At 37.1% G+C, this 26,116-nt stretch overlaps 1 pseudogene; it reads left to right on the top strand.

Annotated features, from left to right (window-relative positions):
• Window positions 1-9,148: 9,148 nt before the first annotated feature.
• Window positions 9,149-26,116, top strand: part of LOC127677637 (vomeronasal type-2 receptor 26-like) — a 31,620-nt pseudogene continuing 14,652 nt past the window's right edge.

Here is a 26,116-nt window from a genome sequence, read left to right as displayed (position 1 = left end):
GGAAAAAGGGAGTTCTGGTTCCTATCAGCAGGGATTGTTTTTACCATGGCAGAGGCAGACTTGGTGGCTATTGTGCCTAAAAGTGAAGAGAGGCCTTCTAATGGAGATTAGTCTGCTATTCTGTAGGCAAAGGCTTTCATGGCTCCCCACAGCAAATATTGGTGAAAAAAACAATTCCTGGTTCTAATCAGTTTATTGTCATGTGGAAAATGCACTTCTAAAACCATACCTGACTTCTCACAATGGGCCAGAGATTAAATACCTGTTGCAGGGAGGAATATCTGGGAATGGAATCTTATTGGCTAAGCCCTCGGGGCCTCATTATCATGGAGAATTTTGGTTTGAACCTACCTGACCATAGGACACTTCCTTTCCCTTGAGAACCATGGCACATGTTCCAAGCCAGGAGTCTGGCAAGCAGCTGGGAGTCACCTAAGTTTCAGGTATATGCACACCAAGTTAAGATCTGCTCTACCTTACCAAACTTCCAGCATGGTTTAATGTCCCACATGCTCTCATAGTTTTACTGTTTTTTGGGGGGTAGGGGGTTTGAGACAGGATTTCTCTGTGTAGCCCTGGCTGTCCTGGAACTCACTCTGTATACCAGGCTTGCCACAAACTCAGAAATCCTCCTGCTTCTGCCTCTGCCTCCCAAGTTCTGGGATTACAGATGTGTGCTACCATGCCCGGATTACCATTCTTTTAAATATTTGCCTATATTCTTTCAAATTGTTCTCATTGGGAGCAATTGCTCTGAAATATTTTTTGTTGTTGATTCTTTAAACCTCTTGTTTATTTTTCAGTCAGGTATTTACAATGTTCAGAAAGTTCAGAGAGTTCAGTTAATTCTGAGATCTCCTTCTCCTCCCTGGGAATTGTGTATATATATATATATATGTGTGTGTGTGTGTATATATATATATATACATATATATATATATATATATACACACACACACACATATATATATGATTCAAAATTCTACCCCTAGTTTCTCTGTGAAGTCAGCTACTGTCTTGTTTCAGTTCCCCCCTCCTTCCTGGTTTATACTTTCTGGCATTAGTTGTAGGTATCCTTGTGCCTGTATATCTAGTCTTGCTTCAGCTCTCATCTTTCCCATTGGTCCACAGCTTCTGATCTGATTTGAATCTGTATGGCTATACCTGGATCAATGTCTCTCTTCTCCCCGGGTTCACAATTTGTTATGTATAACATATGTATAAAATATGTTATGTATAACCATGTGTTATAGAACTCTACAGTCCTATATGCACTTCTCTGAGTCAGCCTTAGTTTCCTGCCTGGTTCTGCACTCAATTGAATTGTAGACCTTCCCATATCTCTGAAGTACTCACAATTGATCTACTCTTTATCCTCTGGCTCCATAGCTTCCTCTACTAATTTCAAACTCGTCATACCTAGATGCCATACTCTGGCTTAGTTTGCTTCTCCTCCCTAGGTTTGCAACTACTGCCATTTGTTACTGAGTCCCCCAAATCTGACACCTCTTCCCTTTACCTTAGGTCAGCACCCTTTCTTTACTTGATACCATGGCTTCTGTCTCCTACTGTTATGCACACTCTTACAAGGGTCCTCTCTCCTGCATCAGCATTGAATTCACTTTGAGTTGTGGAACATACTTACCTGAGTCTTTGCTCTGGATGGCCTCTGTCCAATTCCCAGAGACTATGCCTTTTCCAAAAGTATGTTCATTTTATCTTATAGGTTCTGGTACATCCCAGTTTCTTTCTGCCCAGTTGTCTTTGTTGTATTCCATTTCATGTTCTGTACTTATATAATTATTCATTTTAGCTTCCTACTGTTGCCCTTATTAATTAATTTGGATATATTTTTAATCCTTCTTTAGAATTCCTGATCTAAAATTTTGTCTAAGTCATTCTCACCTTACTTGTGTTTCTGCATTGGGATTTTTGCCTCTGGATAGGGCCTTTTTGGCCATCTTTCATTTTCTAGTGGCAATGTTTGCAGTGTTTTACAATGTGATTTATAGAGTTGAAGAATAAAGGAAAGGCCTAGTATTGGGAAGGGAAGTAAAACTATCCTTATTTGCATATGATTTTATTTCATATTAAAAAAACCCCAAGGTTCCACATAAACAAACAAACATACATACATACAAACAAAAATCCCCTCCTAGATCTGATAACCCATTAAGTTCTAAAGTCAATATACACATCAGTAACTTGTCAGTTATAAGCATATTTGAGAGATAATTAAGGCAAAAAATTCTATGTATAATCTTTTCAAAATAAACATGCCAAGATTTTTGTTACAAAGGCATCAGAAGCAGTAAAATATTGTGGATTTGGTGTTTTGTTTAATCAATTTATTAATTATTGTACACCAATTTTCTATCTCTTTTCTTGTTTTTTTTTTTTTGTTTGTTTTGTTTGTTTGTTTTTTTCTTTTTTTCTTTCTTTTTTTTTTTTTTTTTTTTTTTTTGGAGACAGGGTTTCTATGTCTAGCCCTGGCTATCCTAGAACTCACTCTGTAGACTAGGGTACGTTCAAACTCAGAAATATACCTGCCTCTGCCTTCCAAGTGCTGGGATTAAAGGTGTGTGCCACCACCGCCAGGCTCCTATTACTTTTCTCCTCCCAATTTACTCCAACCCCTACCTCTATCCACTCCTACTCTCTTTTTGTTAGAAAAGGTCAGGCCCTCTATGGATATCAACAAGTCCTGTCATATGAAGTACAGTAAGAATAGATACCTCCTTTTCTACTAAGTCTACACAAGACAATTCAGTATGGGGAAAGGTTCCTAGTGGTAGGCAACAGAGTCTCTGTCATCTCCTGCTTCCACTGTTAGGAGTCCATAGGGGATGAAGCTACACAAATGGAACATATGCAAAGAGCCTAAGACAGTTCCTTGCAGATTGCTTGGTGTTTTGTTCAGTCTCTGTGAGCCTATGTGAGTTGATTCTGTGAGTTTTTTTTATTATGGTATACTTGTTCCCTCTAACTTACCATCATTCCTTACCTTCTGTAGGATTCACCAAGCTCCTTCTAGGCATTGGATGTGGATCTCTGCATGTGTTTCCATTATTTGCAAGGTGAAGCCTCTCTTATAACAACTGAATGTACATTAATCTTTGTATATAGCAGATTATCATTAGGAATCATTTTATTGACTTTGGGTTGTTTTTTTTTATTTGTTATTGGGGTTTGTTTGTAGGCGATTTCAATTTGTTTTTATTGTTGTTCTCTAGGCTATACAGTCTCTAGATCATGTCTCTCTAGGAAGTGTCAGGAATGGACTACCTATGATGGCATAGGTTTTAAACTTGACCAGTCATTGGTTGGCCCCTCCCATAATTTCTGTGCCATGCTTACGCTAGCCCATCTTCCAGACAGGATAAATTGTAATTTGAAAGGTTTGTGGCTATGTTGGTGTTCCAATCTCCTATAACCAATCAAGACTTCATATCTCCCATTGTTAAGAGTCTTAGCCAGGGTTACCCTCATTGAGTCCTGGGATTTTCCCTTGCTCTTGGCTTCTTTCTTGCCTCAGAGACACCCCTCCCTATTTTTATTCTCTCATTTACTCTCTCCTTCTGGCCTCCTAACATATGGTCCCTTGTATTCTCCTTAAAGAGAAAATTATTAAATCCCTTAAATATATCCAGCAAAATACTAATAGGTGAAGGAAATTAATAAGATTTTCAAAACCTGAAAATGGATATAAAAACAATAAAAAAAAACCACACAAAGTGGAATAATATTTGAAATGTAAAATTGTGATAACCAAACAAAAATTTCAGATACAATCATCACCAATAGATTCAACAAATGGAATACAGAATCTAAAGCATATAAGATATGGTAAAAAATTGGAACATTGGTCAAAGGAATTGTTGAATTTAAAATGTTTCTGACAAAATTTCCAGGAAATCTAGGACTAAATGAAAAGACAAAACCTAAGAATAATAAGAAGACAACATGGAAAGATTCCCAAATAAAATGCCCAGAATATATTTTCAATAAAATCATGGAAGAAAATTCCCCTTACATAAAGGAAGAGATGACTATGTGTGGGACCTGTGCCCTACATGGAGATTGGCACAGTGAGTGACTCCCTGCTAACATCTCCGCTGCCTGACAGAGCAGAAAGGCAGCACCAGGTACTGATATATCCTGAGTTTAAGATCTCTGGGAGCGCAAACCACCAGGGGTCTGCCAGTGCCCAGGAACTGGGCAGATAGATGGTTCATCTGTGTGCCAGCATGTTGAGGGGCCTGCTCCCTACGTGGTAATCAGCATTTGTAGTGATTCCCCACCACCATCTTTGCTCCATGCCAGAGCAAAAAGGGAGCACCAAGATCACTGAGACAACCCAAGGATTCAACATTGCTTGGGGCAAGACACTTCAGGGATCCAATGGCACCCAAGAGGAGGGCAGCACATCAGCAATCTGTGCTAGGGGAAACCAAGTCATCCAGTGTTGTGGAAATAGCCTTAAAAGCTCACAGGCAGTTGAAGAACCAGACAGTGACAAAAAGACCAACTAAAACCAATGAGAACTAGATGGCTAAAGGAAAATGTAGGAATGTAACTAACAGAAATCAAGGCAATATGGCAGCATCTGAACTCAATTCTCCAACAACCGAAAATCCTGGATACCCCAACACACCAGAAAAACAAGATTTGAATTTAAAATCACTGGTCATGATGCTGTTAGAGGAACACATGAAGGACATAAATAAATCTCTTAAGGAAATTCAGGAGAAAATGAATTAAAATTTAGAAGCCCTTCCAAGGGCAACACAAAAATCATTTAAAGAAATTCAGGAGAATATGGGTCAAAAGATAAAAACCAATAAGGAGGAAATGCAAAAATCACTTAAAGAAATACAGGAGAACTTTAGTCAGGAGGCAGAAGCCATGAAAGAGGAAATACAAAAATCTCTTAAAGAATTACAGGAAAACACAAACAACCAAGTGAAGGAGCTAAGCAAAACCATTCAGGATCTAAAAATGGAAATAGAAACAACTAAGATATTGCAAAGGGAGAAAACTTTGGACATAGAAAACCTTCGGAAGAAATCAGGGGCCAGAGATGCAAATATCAACAACAGAATACAAGAAATAGAAGAAAGAATCTCAGATGCCGAAGATACCATAGAAACCATGGACTCAACAAAGAAAATGCAAAATGCAAAAGCTTTTAAAGCCAAAACATCCAAGAAATCCAGGATACAATAAGAAGACCAATCTTAAGGATTATAGGCATAGATGAGAGAGAAGGTTTACATCTTAAAGGGCCAGCAAATATCTTCCACAAAATTATGGAAGAAAACTTCCTTAACCTAAAGAGAGAGATGCCCATGAATATACAAGAAGCCTACAAAACTCCAAACAGACTGGACCAAAACAGAAATACCTCCTGTCACATAATAATCAAAACGCCAAATGTACTAAACAAAGAAAGAATATTAAAGGCAGTGAGAGAAAAATACAAGTAACATATAAAGGAAGAGCTCTAAGAATTACACCAGACTTCTCACCAGAGACCATGAAAGCTAGAAGATCCTGGGCACATCTCATGCAGACTCTAAGAGAACACAAATGCCAGCCAAGACTACTATAGCCAGCAAAACTCTCAATCACTAGAGATGGAGAAACCAAGATATTCCAGGACAAAACCAAATTTACACATTATCTTTCCACAAACCCAGCACTACAAAGAATAATAAGGGGAAAAACACCAATACAAGGAGGGAAACTATTCTGGAAAAAGCAAGATAGTAACCTTCTTTCATCAAACCCAAAAGAAGATAACCACTCAAATATAAAATTAGCATCAAAAAATGATAGGAAGCAATAATCACAACTCCTAAATGTCTCTTAATATCAATGGACTCAATTTTCCAATAAAAAGACATAGACTAACAGACTGGATACAAAAACAGGAACCTACATTTTGCTGCATACGGGAAACACAGCTCAGTGTGAAAGACAAAAACTACCTTAGAGTAAAGGGATGGAAGACAATTCTACAAGCAAATGGTCTCAGGAAACAAGCCGGAGTAGCCATTCTAATATCAGATAAAATTGACCTTAAGTCATCAAAAGAGACAAGGAAAGACACTTCTTGCTAGTCAAAGAAAAAATCCACCAAGAAGAACTCTCAATCCTAAACATCTATGCTCCAAATGCAAGGGCACTCACACATATAAAAGAAATGTTACTAAAGCTCAAAGTACACATTGCAAATAACACAATAATTGTGGGTGTCTTCAACATTCCACTCTCATCAATGGACTGATCAGGAAAACAGAAACTAAACAGGGACACAGTAAACTAATTGAAGCTTTGGACTAACTGGATTTAACAGATATATATAGAGAACATTTTATCCCAAAGCAAAAGAATATACCTTTTCTCAGCACCTTTTGGTACCTTCTCCAAAATCAATCATATAATTGGTCACAAGACAGACCTCAACAAATATAAGAAGATTAAAATAAACCCATGATTCCTATCAGATCACTATGGAGTAAAAATGGTCTTCAATAGCAACAAAACCAACAGAAAGCCCACATACACATGGAAACTGAAAAATATTCTACTCAATGATACCTTGGTCAAGGAAAAAATAAAGAAAGAAATCAAAGACTTTTAAGAATTTAACAAAAATTAAGGCACAACATACCCAAATCTATGGGACCCAATGAAAGCATTGCTAAGAGGAAAACTCATAGCCCTGAGTGCCTCCAAAAAGCAAATGGAGAGAGCATACACTAGCAGTTTAATGACACAACTGAAAGCCCTGAAAGAAAAAGAAGCTAATTCACCCAGGAGGAGAAGAAGACAGGAAATCCTCAAACTCAGGGCTGAAATCAATCAAGTAGAAACCAAGAGAACCAAAGAATCTACAAAACCAGGAGCTGGTTCTTTGAGAAAATCAACAAGATAAATAAATCCTTAGCCAGAATAACCAAAGAGCACAGAGACAGCATCCAAATTAACAAAATTAGAAATGAAAAGGGAGATATAACAACAGAAACTGACGAAATTCAAAAAATTATCAGATACTACTACAAAAGACTATACTCAACAAACTGGAGAATCTGGAGGAAATGGACAATTTCTTAGACATATACCTAATACCAAAATTAAATCAGGATCAAATACATCATCTAAACAGTCCCATAACCCCTAAAAAAATAGAAGGGGTCATAGAAGGTCTTCCAACCAAAAAAAGCACAGTACTAGATGGTTTTAGTGTAGAATTCTATCAGTCCTTCAAAGAAGACTTAACACCAATACTCTTCAAACTATTCAAAAAAATAGAAACAGAAGGAACACTACCAAACTCATTCTACAAAGCCACAATTTCAATGATACCAAAACCACACAAAGATCCAACTAAGAAAGAGACTTTCAGGCCAATTTCCCTTATGAATATCGATGCAAAAATACTCAATAAAATTCTTGTCCATTGTATCCAAGAACACATCCACACGATCATCCACCATGATTAAGTAGGCTTCATCTCAGAGATGCAGGAATGGTTCAATATCCAGAAATCCATCAATGCTATCCCCTAAATAAACAAACTCAAAGACATCTTTACAGAGTCTCTAAAAGACAGAATATCCCGGAAAACTGTCATTCAGATTCTAAGAGAACACAGGTGTTAGTCAAGACTCAAAAGTTTCAATGACCACAATTGGAGAACAGAAAAAAATTTCATGAGAAATCTAAAATTAAACATCCATCTACAAATCCATCCTTTCAGAATGCACAAGAAGGAAAACTCTAATCCAAGGACCTTAACTAGTGCATGAAAATGCAGAAAATAGATAATTGCATGCTAGCAAAACCAAAATGGAAAAATCATGAAAGTACACACACACACACACACACACACACTCACACACACGCACACACACACACATGTACATACACACACAAAGAAACACACACCCATATACAAATCTACACACTATCACCACAAACATCACAATAAGATGTAACAAACAGTCAACAAATGCAGATACTATTGTGGATGCCACGAAGCACATGCTGACAGGAGCTGATATAGCTGTCTCTTGAGAGGCTCTGCCAGAGTCTGACATGTAAAGAGGTGGATACTCACAGTCAACAATTGTACTTCTCACAGGATCCCTAATGGAGGAGTTAAGAGAAAAGACTGAAAAAGCTAAAGGGCTTTGCAACCCCATAGGAAGAACAACAATAAAAACCAACCAGACTCCCCAGAGCTCTCAGGGACAAAACCATCCAGCAAAGAACACACATGGAGGGACTCATTGTTCAAGCTGCATATGTACCAGATGATGGCATTGTCTGGCATCAATGGGAAAAAAGGTCCTTGGCCCAGAGAAAGCTTGTTTCTCCAGTGTAGTGGAATGACAGGTCAGTGAGTGGGAGTGGGTGGGTCAGTACACTCATAGAAGCATGAAGTGAGGGAATGGGATAGGACAGATCTGGAGGGGAATCTGAAAGCGATAACATTTGACATAGAAATACATAAAATAGCCAATAGAAAATACACAAGTGGATATTTGATCCAATATAGCAATCAGAAATAACATTTTCTAATGTAAGCCTTTTTCTTTTCCTTACAGAAATACTCTAACATGAAACTGATGTTAAATAATTAAGAGTCTAGTGCTTCTCCTCAAAAACACTGAGCCCTTTGATGCCTCCTTCAGATGACTCTTCATGACTTAATTTTGTTCACTCTGATTAGTTTCTCTTTACCCTGAGAACTGGACAAGTCTCAACTCAGTGAGTGTACATACCCCAAAGGTGTTTTACAAGACTTCACACTTTTTCTTAAGTTTGTGTTTTCCTGGGAATCAGGATTCCCTGGTGCCAAGAGACAGGTTCCTGAGCCCTTGGAGACTCACAGTGACTCTGTGAAGGGGCCATAATCTAGGGCTAAGAAGGCATAAAACAGATTGGACTCCAGGGAACTGAGGGAGTGTTTGGATACTGGTGGGCATGGACCAGGACAAAACAATGCTTTATAACCTTGATCCACATGTATCAGCCAGACATATTTTACCAGTTTGTTCATGTGCTCTTGGGGATGATTAATCCAAGATTCTCAACTGAATAGATATCTAGATTTTATCAATTATTTATCAATGCAATTATGAAACTACTCATTGCTTTCTCTCTCCTGATTTTTCTCATTGTATTCCAGGAACAAATTTCTTGTTTCTCCTTAAGTATACCTGCTTCACCTGGTTACTATCAAGATGGGCATTTTGTTATTGGAGGAATCTTTTCCCTCAGAGTGACTGCTAGAGACAGTAGAATTAAATTTGGCTTTAATGATGCAATGAATATACCTGAAGCTGTTATTTTGTAAGTGCTTGGCTTCTCTTTTTTAAAAAAAAATATTGTTTCAGGATTTCATAGATGTAAACAACATATGTTGATCTCACCCTACTCTACTGCTTCCCTTCCAATGTCTCCTGCCTTCAACTTCATGGGGTCTTTCTGTCTGTGTGTCTTTCTTTCTATCAGTCCCTCTCAAACTTTAACGTATTGAGTTCATTTAGCCATGCCAATACTAAAGGAGTATAGGGCATTATCTAGAGTCTAGGCAAGCTACTAGACAAACCTCCTAATGAAACTGACTGTCCCTTCCCCAGTAGCAACCAAATGCCAATAGCTACTCAGCCATGACTCTGTCTCTCCCCTACACATGCTGAGTTCTCTCAAATATGTAAGAAGATTTTGAAAGCACTTTGGTTGTAAAAACAATTTTTATTTTCAGTTATTTAGTGTATTGTATTGAAAAGATTTTAGTTTTCCTGTTTTTAGTTAAGTTTGATACTATTTTTTCAACTGATATTGGTGACCAAGTTCTATGTATTTTCCTGAGGTTTATTCTATTCTTTGAAGACTGCATGAAAAAATAAGATTTAATGTTTACTATTTCCCACATGCTTTACTCTTCCATTTTATTTCTCAGACACAAATTATACAGTAAATTTTGAAAAATGTATATTTGATAGTATATGGTGGTACAAAACTTTAAACCCAAAACTTAAAAAGCAGAGGCAGGTAGATTTTTGTGAGCCTGAGTTTAACCTAGAATACATAAGGAGTATAAATTAAACCTTGTTTGAATAAGTGAGAGACTGCCTCAAAAAATTCAAAAACAAAAATAATGTATTTAATAACAAGTTGTACTATGAATAATCTTTTTAGCACAATTTTCTCCATATTTGTAATATTAAATATACTTACTGTTTCTTGGAATATCATGTAAAATTTTTATTTGAATCATGTGGTTATAAATAAAAATGCAGAATTTGAGAGGTAGAATCGGGGGAGCTACATAGAGAAAAGAGAGGGAGGTAAAGAATGTAATTGCATTTTAATTACAATATTAAAATATAAATATTAATGTAAATATTTATATTATATACATTAATATAAAAACACAAAATAGTTAAAAGAAAGAATTAATAAAATTAATTAACATAAAAAAGCACAAAAAATTATCTTTCCAACTTTTCCTCCCAGGAATTTCACCAAAAATTATCAGCACATGTTGGCAATGGTTTTTGCTATAGAAAAAATCAACAAGGACCCAAATATTCTATTCAATATGTCCCTGGGATTCTATCTATTCAATGTTGACTTTTTTGAAACAAAGGCTATGGAAAGTTCTATGGCTTTGTTCTCAGGAGAGAGTCCCCCAATTCCTAACTACAGTTGCAGGCCTGAGAAGACTGATAAGCTGGTTGCAGTTATAGGAGGTATTTCAACGGGAATATCAACTCAGATCTCCAGAGTTCTAAGTCTCTACAGTGTCCCACAGGTACACAAAGCATGCTGCTTCTTAGGTTAAAGATAGTAAGAGAGTAATAAATGCTAATTAATCCAGTTATTGATTGTTGATGAGGTATGGGAGTGCTTAATAATTTACTATCTTGTTATCATTCTTAACTCGAAGAATAATTTCCCCTTAAGATGAAATAATGTTTGTAAATTAAATTTCAAAACCTTTAAAATTAAGAAAAAGTAAAAGTAATAACAACCTGTATTCTTACCACTTCAAGAATATTTCTTTTGCTATTTACCATTTTAATACTGTCTTTCTTTTTTATCCAGTTTTAGAGCATCACAAAATATGAGGGCACGTATGTACACAGTAACTACTATGAACATGTTCCTGATTATTGTACTGTGGTACCAGCTCATATTGCCACAGAGCATTCATATATAATAAGAACCATGGGTCAGACTTTCTCTAGTTGGACATTTGTACTGTTTGTAATTTTCTCCTGTTTATAGGAAAGTGTTTAATTTTGTCTTTGTTTAAAAATCTTTCTGTTGATCAATTATGATTTCTTATAAACAAGGCTACAGAGATAACATTTATAAGTCAATTGCATATTAGTCATAAACTTGGAAAATTTTACTTAGAAATACATTAGTTAGCAGATAACAGTGATCCAGTGGTTAATGTTTCCTACTCCCCTTAGTGAAGTAACATAAATCTTAGTAAAATGAATTAGGCTATTATGCTGTTTCATTTTCATTATTAATTTTTACTTAATTACTTATTTTTGAGACATTCTCACTATGAAAATCTGCCCAGTCTTGAACTTCCTTTCTAGCCCAAGGTAGCATTAGAGAGATCCTCATGCCTTAGCTTGCCCAGGGTTAGGTTTAAAATCAGACTCCATCATGCTTGACTAGATTTTTATTTTTATAAGATTTTATGAGTTATTTTTAAAATAATTGTCTTTTTATTTATTTACATTTCAAATGTTTTCTCCCTTCCCCGTCTCACCTTCCCAAACTCCCTACAGCATCCCCCTTCCCTTTGACTCTAAGAGGGTAATTCTGCAACCACATACCCACTCTGCCCTCACTCCTAGCATTCTCCTTTACTCGGACAACAAGCCACCACAGGACCAAATGCCACCCCTCCCTTTGGTGCCAGATAAGGCATTCCTATGATACATATGTAGTAGGAGCCATGGAGCTACCATGCATATAGCTGTGTCCATGGGATATATCCAGAGTCCAATTAGTTGATACTGTTCATATGGGGTTGCCATCCCTTTCAGCTCCTTCAGTCCTTCCCCTAAGTCTTCCACTGGGGTCCCCTGGTTCAATCCAATGGTTGGCAGCGAGGTTCTTCATCTGTCTTCACCAAGTGTTGGCAGACCTTCTCAGAGGACAGCTGTACTACCTCCTGTCTGTAAGCATTTGGCATCAGCAATAGTGTAAGGTTTTGGTGTCTACAGATGTGATGGATTCCAAGGTGAGGCAATCTCTGGATGGACTTTGCTTCAGTCTCTGCTCCATTTTTGTTTTTTTGCCCCAAGTTTCCTTTACACAGAAATGATTCTGTGTTAAATATTTTGAGATGGGTGAGTGGTCCCAGGTCCCATCCCTCAACTGGTAGCCATACCTATCTTCTAGAGGTAGTTGCCTCAGGATCAATCACCCCGTACCTTGGGTATTGCAGATAATGTCATCCCAATTAGTTCTTAGGAGCCTTTCACATCCCTGGAATTTGGGACTCTCTGGTGGTTCTTCCCTACCATGGAATATTCTGAATTTTGGGGCTAATATCTACTTATCAGTGAGTGTATACCATGCATGTCCTTTTGGGTCTGGGTTATTTTACAGAGGATGATATTTTCCAGTTCCACCCATTTGCCTGCACAATTTGTGAAGTCATTATTAAGAGCTGAGCAGTATTACATTTTGAAAATGTACTGCAGTTTCTGCATCCATTCTTTCATTGAAAGACATTAGGGTACTTTCCTGCCTGTGGCTATTATAAATATGACTGCTATGAACATAATGGAGCATGTCCTTGTTATATATTGGAGCATCTTTTGGGTATATGCCTAGTAGTAATATAGCTGTGACTTCAGGAAGTTTATTTCTTATTTTAATATATTATTTTTGACATGTTTATTATGATATAATAAATACAATTATTTATAAGAAATGTGTATATAACTGTACTTGGCTCGTTTTGGCCACAGATTTATTTATATTCTAAATGTTGCCCTTTTCCTGGTCTCCCGCTCACCAGAGTTTTTAACACATTACCCCTACCCTTGGCCTCTGAGATTGTGCTTATCCATTCTTACCACCCACAACCTATACCCCATCATGTCCCTTCCTTCCAGCATCCAATCTCTACAGGAATAACAACATCATCTCCCACTGAGGCAAGAGTAGGCAGTTCTCTGTTATATATTGGATATGGGTCTATAGACGAACCCATGTATGCTCTTGGGTTGGCAGCCTAGGCTCTGGGAGTCCCAGGGATCTGGATTAGTTTATACTTTTAGTCTTCCTATGTTGTTGCCATCTCCTTCAGCTCTTTCAGTCCTATCCCTATCCCCTCCACAGGATTCGCTAACCTCAGTCCAATAGGTGGCTGTAAGTATCTGAGTCTGTCTCAGTTAGCTACTGATAGAGTCTCTCAGTGGATAGCCATGCTAGATTCCTGTCTGCAAGTACAACAAAATATCACTAGTGCTATGGTTTGGAGGCCAACTCTGGGATGGATCCCTTGTTGCCAAATCACTGAATGGCCTTTCCTTCACTCTCTGCTGCATTTTTGTCCCTGCCTTTGTTTTAGACAAGAACAATTCTTAGTCAAAAGTTTTGAGGGTAGTTTAGTGATGCCATCCCTCTACTTGCGACCCTGTTTCTTTGGATAATTCTAATTCAAAATAATTCTGTACTTTTTGGCTAATATCTAGTCAGTACTTGGTATATACCTCTTGAGTATGTTCTATTGGGTCTGGGTTACCTTAATCAGGGTGATATTCTCTAGTTCAATCCATCTTCCTGTAAAATTCATGATGTCCTCCTTTTTAATAGTTAAAATTCAAATTTTTCTTTTCCAATGATGGCTACCTTGCTGCCTGTGGCTATGAAACTTAGGCACGAAGCCTAACACAAGTTCAATATAATCACAATGTCCTTAGACATTTTTATAATTTCTTTTAAATGAGAAATCCACTCACACACTTCTTAAGCATGAACTGTGGAGCTGGCAGTGCTGTATTGTAGACCATATTCTATTCACTTTTCTTTGGTTTTATCATATTGGTATTTTTGTCACAGTTTTTCTGTGTAGAATAAGTACACCATCTCTAGTGTATGTAAATGAATCCCTAGTATATATAAATCATTCAAACTTTACCTGTGAAGATAACCCCTTCTTTCAATTTCTTGTCTTCTCCAGCCTAAGTGCTGTATGTCTGCTCTCAACTAGTTCTAGTTACACTGAGTCTTTCCAAAACCAGGGGCCACTCCTCCATTCTTCTTGTACCTCATTTGATGTGTGGATTTTGCTTTGGTTATTCCAGTTTTCCAGGCTAATATCCACTTATTAGTAAGTGCATACCATGATTGATCTTTTGAAACTGGGTTACTTCACTTAGTATAATGTTCTCCAGCTCCTTCCATTTGCCTAAGAATTTCATGAATTCATTGTTTCTAATGGTTGAATAATACTCCATTGTGTATATATACCACATTTTTTGCATCCATTCTTCTGTTGAGGGATATCTGGGTTCTTTCCATCTTCTGGCTATTATAAATAGGGCTGCTATGAACATAGTGGAGCATATATCCTTATTACATGCTGGGAAGGCCTCTGCGTATATGCCCAGGAGTGGTATAGCAGGATCGTTTGGAAGTGACATTCCCAGTTTTCTGAGGAACTGCCAGACTGATTTCCAGAGTACTTGTACCAATTTGCAACCCCACCAGCAGTGGAGGAGTGTTCCTCTTTCTCCACATCCTGGCCAACACCGGCTGTCTCCTGAGTTTTTAATCTTACCCATTCCGCCTGGTATAAGGTGAAATCTCAGGGTTGTTTTGATTTGCATTTCCCTGATGACTAATGAAGTTGATCATCTTTTAAAGATGTTTCTCCACCATCTGAAGTTCTTCATGTGAGAATTCTTATTTAACTCTGTACCCCATTTTGTAATAAGGTTATTTGGTTTTCTGGGGTCTAACTTCTTGGGTTCTTTGTATATATTGGATATTAGCCTTCTATCTGATGTAGGATTGGTGAAGATCTTTTCCCAATTTGTTGGTTGCCGATTTGTACTTTTGATGGTATTCTTTGCTTAACAGAAACTTTGTAATTTTATGAGGTCCCATTTGCCAATTCTTGATCTTAGAGCATAAGCTATTGGTGTTCTGTTCAGTAACTTTCCCCCTGTACTACCATCCTGGCCACCTGACAGAACCAATTAACAGTCATAACCCAAGGGGAACTTTGCTTGGGCCTGCCAGGCTTTTGCCTAGACTCAGGGTCTCAGCAGCTAGGCTAGCCTTGTGTTTACCAACCCAGTTGGGAGATCGCCTGCCCAGCAGAGTATCCAGCATTCTGAAAAGGTCTTGCAGCATAGACCATCAGCACTCACTGAAGGAGCAAACCGGCACTGCCTGGTTCACACAGACAACCTGGGGCAAGGCACACTAGGGCTCCAAGGGCACCCAAGAAGAGGACAGCACATCAGCAATCTGTAACAGGGGAAACCCAGCCATCCACTGTTGCAGAAATAGCCCTACAGCCTCACAGGAGGCACAAATACCAGCCAGAGACAAGACCAACTAATGCCAAAAATAGCAAGATGGCAAAGGGCAAACGCAGGAATGCTACTAGCAGAAATCAAGGCAATATGGCAGTGTCTGAAGCAAACTCTCCAACATCAGCAAGTCCTGGTTACACAAACACACCAGAAAAACAAGATTTGGATTTAAAATCACTGTTCATGATGCTGCTAGAAGAACACAAAAATGACATAAATGAATCTCTTAAAGAAATACAGGGGAACATGAATAAGCTAGAAACCCGTATAATGGAAACACAAAAATCACTTAAAGAAAAGCAGGAGAATAAGGCTCAAGAGATAGAAGACAATAAAGAAGAAACACACGCACACACACACACACACACACACACACACACACATCCTTAAAGAAATTCAGGAGAAAGTGAGTCAAAAAGCACAAGTCATGAAAGAGGAAACACAAAAATCTCTTAAATAATTACAGGAAAACACAAACAAGCAAGTGACAGAGCTAAGCAAATACAGCCAGGATCTAAAATCAGAAGTAGAAACAACTAAGAAATCACAAGGGAAGACAACTTTGGAGATAGAAAACCTTGAGAAGAAATCAGGGGCCATAGATGCAAATATCAACAACAGAATACAAGAGATGGAAGAAAGAATCTCAGATGCCGAAGATACCATAGAAACCATTGACTCAACAGTCAAAGAAAATGCAAAATGCAAAAGGCTTGTATCCCAGAACATCCAGGAAATCCAGGACACAATGAGAAGACCAAACCTTAGGATTGTAGGTATAAATGAGAGTGAAGATTTATAGCTGAAAGGGCCAGCAAATATCTTCAACAAAATTATGGAAGAAAACTTTCCCAACTTAAAGACAGAAATGCCCATGAATATGCAAGAAGCCTACAAAACTCCAAACAGCCTGGACCTGAGCAGAAATACCTCTCGTCACATAATAATCAAAATCTCAAATGTACTAAACAAAGGGAGTATTTTCATATAGCAGATTAGGTAATTAATTCTCTAGCCTGTCCCCTATCCCAAAGGTGATGCCCTAAATCCATAGGAAAGACAGTGTAGATACATCAACTGATGTATTCTGGCAAGAAGCATAGCAATGTGATGTGGTTACCAGAGGGTCCTGTTTAAAGAGACTTTATAACAATCACTGAGGTAGATAGTCAGCCTTCTAACCTAAGCAAGCTTATTTTAAGAGAGTTGACTAAAGATTAAAAAAGGCAAAAGACTTAGGAACTTGAATAGTGGATATTACAATGCTCCATAGATTCCTCTTTATTAGTTCATTATGTATTTGTGACATCAAGTAAATGGCCTTTATTGTTAATGTTTCTCCACTTCTATTATCAGGAAGATGAAAGTTTTGAAGTGACAGAATTGCAAATGGCTGTGTTTGACTGGTATTCTGTGAGTGGAGATCAGGAGATAGACACTCTGTGGCAGTTTTTCATATGTTCTATAAAACACAAAGGAAAAGTTACATTTTTTTGTATGCAGTGAAGTGTAAGTAACATAGGTAACAAATTGGTATTACTTGGTAAAGTTGTTTAACTGTTCAATTTCTCCTAAAGTGCATAAGCAGAAAAGGCAAACCAAATCATTTGAAAATAAATCTAATTGTGTTGACTTATGTAGGAACTTTCTTTCTTTTCAGATCAGCTATGCTCCTTTTGACCCGAGTCTTGGGACCAGAGTCCAGCTCCACTCTCCTTACCAGTTTCCTGTGCACACTGCAGCTCTGTACCAGGGAATTATTCAACTGCTGCTCTACTTCACTTGGGTCTGTTTGGTTTGGTGGTTCCAGATGATATTAGGGGAGAACTCTTCATTAAGGAAATCACACAGGAGATGAACAACCACAGAATTTGTGTTGCATTTGCAAAAAAAAGGTCCATTATATCCTTCTGGTGGTGGAGTAGGCTGGTACCAATTAATAGCAAGACTCATATTGACACGTGTTGTCATTGCATTTGGTGACACTCATGATTTTTTGATGCTTGTCCCTCTCATGATTTGCTGTGCTACTTTTGGTAATATCTGGATCACAACTTCTGATTGGTATACTACCACATTACTATTTAAAAAAAATCAACTTTATACATACTTTGATGGAGCATTATCATTTTCGGTTCACAAGGATGAAATTCTGGGATTCAAGGATTTTCAAAGAAGTGTTAATCCTAGAAAATACCCTCATGATATCTTTATCCAGAATGTGTGGTCAAATTTCTTTGAATGTCTACATTTCTATGAGCATGGAGTCAGGAAACTAAATCAATGTGAGCAAAATCGCAGTGTGAGCACAGAATCTCTGAATATTTGGGATATGAAAATCTCACCCTTGAGCTACAAAGTCCATGCAGCTGTGTATGCCATTGCTCATGCACTCCATGAGGAGCTGTCACTCAGAGTCAATGGAGACTCATTGGATAAAGGTGGACTCCAGGCTCCTCTCCCATGGAAGGTAACAATAACTATGTTTATTCTTTCTTAGAGTAGTGGGCCCTGGCTTTTAATTTCTGCATTTTGATTCATAATCTATCATATTTAGTGTTAGAAAAACATTTCTTATGATAGCATGCTTCAATATGTTACTATCTCCTTCTCAAAGTATTCATGTTTTTCAGGAGCATAAAGTAGCAAAAAAATTGCTAGAAAAAACATGTCATAGGGTTTAAAGTTGAGCTAACATTTCTAACAGAAAATAATATATCCATGATGCTGAGAAAATGTTATTCCTAGTTTAAGCAAATTCAAACAATAATAATTATGCTATTTAATTTTCACATCTCTTATTACTGTGTTTAATATTCTGTGAAGTAGTAATAACACACAACAGAAGAGACTTGTAAAATTATAAATGTGGCATATTTTAAGGATTTTAGGTACATTTGATGCCAACAGTTTGTTTTGTTTTGATAAACATACCCTAGAATAAGATATAGCATTTATGAGAGTAGACAATATCATCCGTGACTGTTCTCCAGCCTATGGGAGGCTGAGGCAGAAGGATCATGAGTTTGAAGCCAGTCTGGATGTACATGCTCCCCTTTGTTGAAAGATGAATTCTGTGATGAAAACTGGACTAGGAACTGCTCTATGACTATAGCAGAATATCCTTAGAGTTCTGTTCTTTGACTTCTTGCTGTTGCGGTAGTCTATTGTACTTGGTTCTACCTTAGGTCTCTGAGCCAAACAACCTACAATTCCTGGCAATCCAGGCAGTGCCTTTCAGGGGTTGCCTCTTATGTCTTGAGCCTCAAGTTAAACCAGTCATTGGTTGGTCAGTCCCACACATTCTGAGCCACAATTTCCCCAGTACATCTTGTAGTCAGGACAGATTGTGAGTCCAAGGTTTGGTGAATGGGTTGGAGTCTGACATGCACAACTGGAAGCCTTGCCTGGTTACAGAAGATGGCAAGTTCAGGTTCCATATCCTCCATTACTATGTTCTCACTAGGTCACCCTCATAGGTTTCAGGAAGTTCCATTTCACTAGGTTTGACATCTACTGTAAATGCCCTAGTATTCTATCTCTCTCTGTGTCTCTCTGACCATACCCTCTTCCTCTGTACCTCCCTTCACAATTCTTTCCTTCTTGTTTCCATCTCCACATACCCTCTCATCTACTCAACAAATCTTTTGCATTCCCAGGGATATTCATTTTACCTGTCTACCCCCTAACCCAAGAACCCACCTTGTTACTTTCTCTGGAGTAATATTCTCTTATGTTAATGTACCACATTTTCATTATCCATTCTTTCATTGAGAAACACCTACTATTTTTCTAGTTTCCTGATATTTTAAACAAAGACTAATGAACTAATTGAGCAACTATCTTTGTGGTAAGATGTAATATTATTTGGGAACATGCTCACTAATGGTATTGATGTGTCTTGAGTTAGATAGATTCCCAAATTTCTGAGGATCCCTCATAATGATTTGTCTAGTGGCTGTACAAGTTTGCACTCCCTTCATCAATGTAATTGTCTTCCCTTTGCTCTATTTCCTTGACATCATGAGCTGTCACTTTTATCATTGGTTTTAGACATATTGACATGTATACAATAGAAGATCAAAGTAGTTGTGATTTGCATTTCCCTAATGGATAAGCATGTTAGTATTATTTTAATATGTTTCTCACCCATTTGAGATTTCTCTATTGAGAATTCTCTGTTTAACTCCATATCTAATTTTAAAAATTAGATTGGTGGTTTGTTGATGCCTTGTGTCTTCAGTTATTTATATATTATGTGAATTATATCTCTGTCAGATTTAGAGTTGGAAAAACATCCTTTTCCATTATCTTGACTGCCATTTTTTTCCTATTGATTTCCTTTGCCTCTCAGAAGCATTTTGATGTCATGAGGCCCTAGCTGTGTTCTGTTTAGAAAGTTTCTCCTGTACTAGGATGTGTAGAATTAAATAATTAAATACATTTTGGCAGCACATTCCACACTACCTTCCCTAAAGCTCTGGGTTCTCAAATGAAAGACACACACTCACCCTTTATAATTTAATATGCTTTAAACAGCTCAATGGTTGGGCTACTTCCTAATCTCCAACTGGCTAATCCACCTCCCTCTGATCATCCAGAGTCATAATGTTCACTACTTTTTCTTCCATCAAATTTTGGTTTCCAGCAGCTATGTACATGTAAATTTTCTTATTCAAAGAGTTTTTGGGGAACACAATTACCATTCTTAATATAAGAATATATAAATATTTCCAATGCTAATGCCTAATTATCTTCCATAAAATTTAGTGTTGCATCAAGTGCATTTTAATATTGTGATCATCAATTGGCCTTGGTTTTTGAACAGGGCTAATATGGATCTAGTAGTATTCTTCAACTTGAAGATAGCCAGTTAGATCAGCACCATTTTTGAATATGCTATCTTTTTTTCTGTTTTGTGTTTATGGATCCTTTATAAAAAATAAGGTGTCCATATATGTGTGCATTTATGTCTGGGTTTACAATTAGATTCCATTGCTCACCATGTATGTTTTTTATGAGAATATTTGTGGTTTTCATTACTATAGCACTGTGGTACACTTTAAAATTAGGGATGGTGTTACCTCTGGAAGGTAACCATTTATTATATTATTCTACTGATCCAACAGCATGGGAGATCTTTCCATGTTCTGATATGTTCCTCATTTTCCTTCAAAGACTTAAACTTTTTTCATACTAGTCTCTTGCTTCCTTGATTTGGCTTTCCCAACATGCTTTATATTTTTGTAGTTATTGGGAAGAGTGTTGTTTCCTTGATAATTTCATAGTCTATCATTTGTATAAGGGAAGGCTACTAATTATTTCTTTGAGTTAAACTTGTATCCAGGCACTCTGCTGAAGGTGATCTCATCCATCCAAGTTACCTGTAGAATTTGGGGGTTTGCTTATGTACACTTTTACTTTCTTGTCTTCATCCTTTGATCTCCTTTGGCTAACTTACTGTGTAAGGTCCAATTTATTAATATCATCTCCTAGCTCCAGTATTTATTAGTTTTGTCTGGTTGACTCATGCATTTGTGATAGTGGGTTATTATAGTCTCTCACTATCAATATGTGTGACTTGAGATTTCCTGGTGTTTCCTTTTCAGACTTGGGTTTAGATGTTTGTGACATAGTTGTTAATAATTGGGATGTTATATTGGAGGATATGTCCTTTGATGAGTTTGAATGTTCTTTCCTATAAATTTTGAGTAATTTACATTTGAAGTCTATTTTGTCAGATGTTAGAAAATCTACTCAAAATTGACTTTTAGGTCCATTTGCTTAGAAACCCTTTCCCCAACCCTTTACTCTGAGTTAACAACTATCTTGATTTTCAGATGTGTTTCATATATGTTTTAAAAGGTTGGATCTTGTTTTAAGATCCATTCTGTTAGCATTTTGGTTTTTCTATTGCGCGGTTATGTATTTCCTATGTTTTCACTGGTATACTTTACCTACTAGGTTTGGAGTTTTCATTTTAGCACCATCTTTAACAATGAATTTCTGCATAGACATTATCTAAATTTGTGTTTATCACAGAATATCTTGTTTTCTCCATCAATGATGATTGAAAGTTTTGCTGGGTATATTGATCTGGGCACCTGTGGTATCTTAGAGTCTACAATGCAATTGCTTAGAACTATCTGGCTTTTAGTGTCTCCACTGAGATGTTTGTGCAATTTGAATAGATCTACCTGTGTATGTTACTCGGCCTTTTCTCCTTGAAGTGTTTATTATCCTATGTTCTATATGTTCAGTGTTTTGATTATTGTATAGCAAAATGGGTTTATTTTATGTTCCTATCTATTTCGTATTCTATATACTTCTTGTACATTTACAGGCATTTTGTCTTTTTTCTTTTTCCTTTTTTTTTTTTTTAAGGAATTAGGTAATTTTTCTTTTCTGAGTGTGTTAAATGTGGGCCTTTGAGCTAGGATCTTCTTCTTGTTCTACCCCCATTATCTTGAATTTTATTTCTACTAAATTTGTTCTTTCTCAAAAAAAATTGTTCATTCTCAATGCCCCATATTTCCTGCATGTTTTGTGTCAGGGACACTGACTCTTCCTTTGGATTTCATGGTAACTAGCACAGAGTCACGTCTTGTCAGCTTTTTGTGTGTCTGTTTGAGTCTAGTGTTTTACTCTAATTTGTTTCTGTTTTACATTTATGTATTTAGTGAACTCACCTTAAATTCACTATTAATCTTTTTAATAATGTCTATTATATGAGAATTTTCTACTTGGGGCAGTTGACCCCTTTTGTTCATCTTTTTATCTGACTTCTTTAGATTCAATTTAATATGTTCCATTCAACATTTTCTCTAAGAATATGAGTTATACTTAAAATATTCTATTGTTTTCAAACATATTCAAGACTCATTTACAAATACTACTTATCAGTAATGCTGACTCATCCAGCAACTCTTCTGCTTCCTCTTTTCTATGTGTTGAAGAAGTGTTGTCAAGTGTTTCATTCACCTAAATATGCACCCAGGTGTTATTGCTTTCACTTTGGGGTTTTGATCAGATTATAGCATACCACAAAGATAAGGAAGACACAATGCTCAATTTAACTGTGTTATTCTGTTTCTTTGCTGTTCTTGTCTATATGTCAATGTATTTTATAGATAACACAATTTTCCTTTTCTGTGAAAATTTCCTTCAACTTTTCTACAAGGACAGAACATGAATAAAATTTTACTCGTGAGTAATTTTAAATGTAATCATATGAATTTTGCCATCAATTTAAGAGGAGAGAATTTTGCTGATTCAACCTTAAAAGTAAATTTTCCTCCTCTATAAGGAAGGGATATTTTTCACTTAATTCTTCAGAGAATCAGTTTTTTTTTTGTTTCTTTGTTTTTAGTTTAAATTATAAGGTTAGATGTAGTTTCTTTTTATTTCTACCACATATAATCTATTAATGTATTCTTTGACAGCTACAACAAGCATACCAATAACGCTTTTCTTCACACCCATTTCTCTCAGGCTCTTAGCTCTCTGGATACTCACAAATCCTCATGTCTTTCACTATCTCCCTATTTTATATTCATGCCTTTTGATTTGTTTTTTCTTTCATGACCCACTGGATTTATGTCACACAGGTCCTTCCATATGTGCATGAATACGCAGATATCCAATGAAGCAGAATGAATTCAAAAGTGTTGGTATTTCTGACAATGACCTCCTCTCCTTTAGAATCTTTTAATTTCTAACATGGTCTATGTGATGGACTTGACCCCATAAGCCTCCTCCCTCATCTGAGGTTAAACATTTTTATGAGCTCGAACTTGTTCTGTTTCTATACAAGCAAACTTAGCTACCATAAGCTCCTGAGTGCCATGAACATGTTACACCTAAAAGACAGTATTTCATGGACCTCCTACCCAGCATCTGATTTGTGCATTCTCTCCATCCCCTCTTTCCCAATGTTTCCCATGGTTTGGGAATCCTCTTATTGGTGTCCTATTTTGATAGGAACAATCAATAGTCATTTTTTTCTCAAACACTGATATTCTTGGCAAAGAGAAATTCTCTGATATACTCTGACAATAGCAGGATTCTATGTATATAAATATTCCGGAGGAAATTCAATAATGTGTGTTCTTAGCCAAACAGAAGTAGTAGGCAACCCAAAGGGCTTCTGATCTCGCAAGGCATTGATACTACATAGGTTTGTAGTAGCAGGCATGAGTCCCTCTTGAAAGGACATCCTCAAATACCATGAGCAAGAAGTTGTTTATTCTCACAACAGTTTTGCCAGTATTTCCCTAGTATGCAGACCATGTCTGGAAAGTCAGTATTATAGAATGCAAGGTCTACAGTTGGGAAAGGCCTCTGCTGACTTTACTTCCTCTGAAGCTTGTAGTTCACCTTCTGACAGAGTGAAATGTGCCAGACAGACAGACAGACAAGCAGGATAGAAAATAGGGAGAATATTTTCACATTAATTCTAGCCTCACTGCTGTGTCCTGTAGCAAAGGTGTGTGTTGTCTTGAGCAGTAGGGACTTACCATCTTGTTCTTATGTATAACCAAAGGCAATGATCATAACATGCATTGTGTTGGTGTCTTTTGGGGGCTTCTTAACTGCCACAAAGATATTTTATATATAATAAACTATAATACCTCTGTTTAATTTCTTTTTAAATTGCATTTTCCTTTGTAAATATCTTAAATTTGTAGCTATATATGACTTCTTCATAATCTTTGGGTTTGGTTAAATTACCTTACTCTATTCTCTCTGACTCCTATCCACCTTTGCAGGTCTCTATCACATGTTCCTATACATTTCTGTACCACAGGTGTTCTTCTTTTGCCTCCTTACTTATTTACAAATTTCATATTTTAAAATATGATAATTTTATTTAATTTGATCTTTCTTGAGTTATTTATAGTGGTGAAAAAATTGTGTTTTATTCTGAAAAACTCTTATGGAAAAGTTTAAAACACCTCATTCAAATTGTTTTTTTATATTTCATAATTTTTCAAAGTGTAGTTTTCAAAATTTACAGTCTGGCTGCTAGAGTCATCACTAAGTGACTGAGAACATTTCAGAAAACAAATCTGAATAGTGGTGGTAGAGTTGGTGAAAACATCTATCGATATTAATGTTTACCTATAGCCTTACATGTACTAGCCTTATGATAAATGTTTGATAAATGAAACAAAAGTCAAAACTACACACCATACAGTGAGTAAACATGAGAGTAGTTAAAGTAACCAGATTTATTTGCATTTCAGTAAGTTATACTGCAATTTCTGGCAGTTCTTTCTCTTTCAGCTCCATCCTTTCTTACAAAAGGGCCAACTTGGGAGAAGCATCAATGAGGAGAACACTGTGAACCAGGACGATTCAGCAACCAAACTTGACATCTTTAATTACCAGTCTCTACTGAGAGGTTCCAAAGCTCAAGTGAAAGTTGGCAAGTTTGTCTTTGAATCTCATAGTGTTCAGCATCTTTCCCTAAATGACACACTCATAAATTTGGGTGAATACCACCATCAGGTGAGTATCTTTAAAGTCAGTACTTGTGGGAAAAAATGGAGGAGTGTGCAGGTGATGGTGGCAGTAGGGCCTTCATATGAGAGCTCTAACAAACAGATCCTGAATGGAAAGGATAAACAGCAGGACCAAACTTATCAAAGGTCCACAGGATAGGAGCTGCACAGCTAGCAGGCTGGGCTGTTCACACAGCCCTGAATACCTGTTATGGGTGAAGCTACTGAGCTGTGAGGTGGCTCTGCAGGTTGAGAGAAAGCTTGCTTGGATCCTTTCCCATGGCCTCTGGAAATGCTGAGACTTGTTCCTTGCTTTTACTTGGCGGGCTTAATAAAAAAGACAGTTCATAGTTTTATACTTTATTGTAAAATGAGTAAAATGAGAAAAGTAGAAAGAGGAGATAAAGAGATGAAAGATGGCCGTGACCATGTATAAGCGAGAATAAGAAGAGAGAGAGAAAAAGAGAGGGGGGAAGGAGGGAGAAATAAAGAAGGTAGATAACAGAGAGATAGGAGGGGCAGGAAGTATCCATTTATAGTAAGCTGAGTTAACCTTGAACTTGCCAGGTAACTGAGGGGCAAGGAAAGCCTGGCTGGAGCAAGGTGAATACAGAGGTAGAGTCCAGCCAGAATGCAAGGGAATGGGTCATGACACATGTGACTGATGGACACAGGATTATGGAGTTGAGTTTCCAGAGTGGCTATGCCCTACTAAGCTACACACACCACAGTCCCTCAAGCATGGTGTGCTGTGCTCAGAGTGGAATTCCTCATAGAACAGGGTTAAGGGAATGATGGGTGACATCAGGCTGAGAGTGCCCTTATATTTTCCTTTCTAATGCTGAATACCAGAACATTCTGCCTACGAATAATTGTAAGAATTACTGATTCATTTTGGATTATTTTTCCAGATGGTTTTATTCTTGTATTGATCAGATACACCCATGGCCTACCTAGAAAGAAAAAAGAAAAAAAGGAAAAAGAAACAACATCTTGGACAGCTATTTGGAT

The sequence above is a fragment of the Apodemus sylvaticus genome, chromosome 2, assembly GCF_947179515.1.
Source record: "Apodemus sylvaticus chromosome 2, mApoSyl1.1, whole genome shotgun sequence".
In the NCBI taxonomy this organism is placed as follows: Eukaryota; Metazoa; Chordata; class Mammalia; order Rodentia; family Muridae; genus Apodemus; species Apodemus sylvaticus.
Note: the sequence above shows the minus strand (reverse complement) of the source record. Positions and strands in the feature narration are given on the sequence as shown.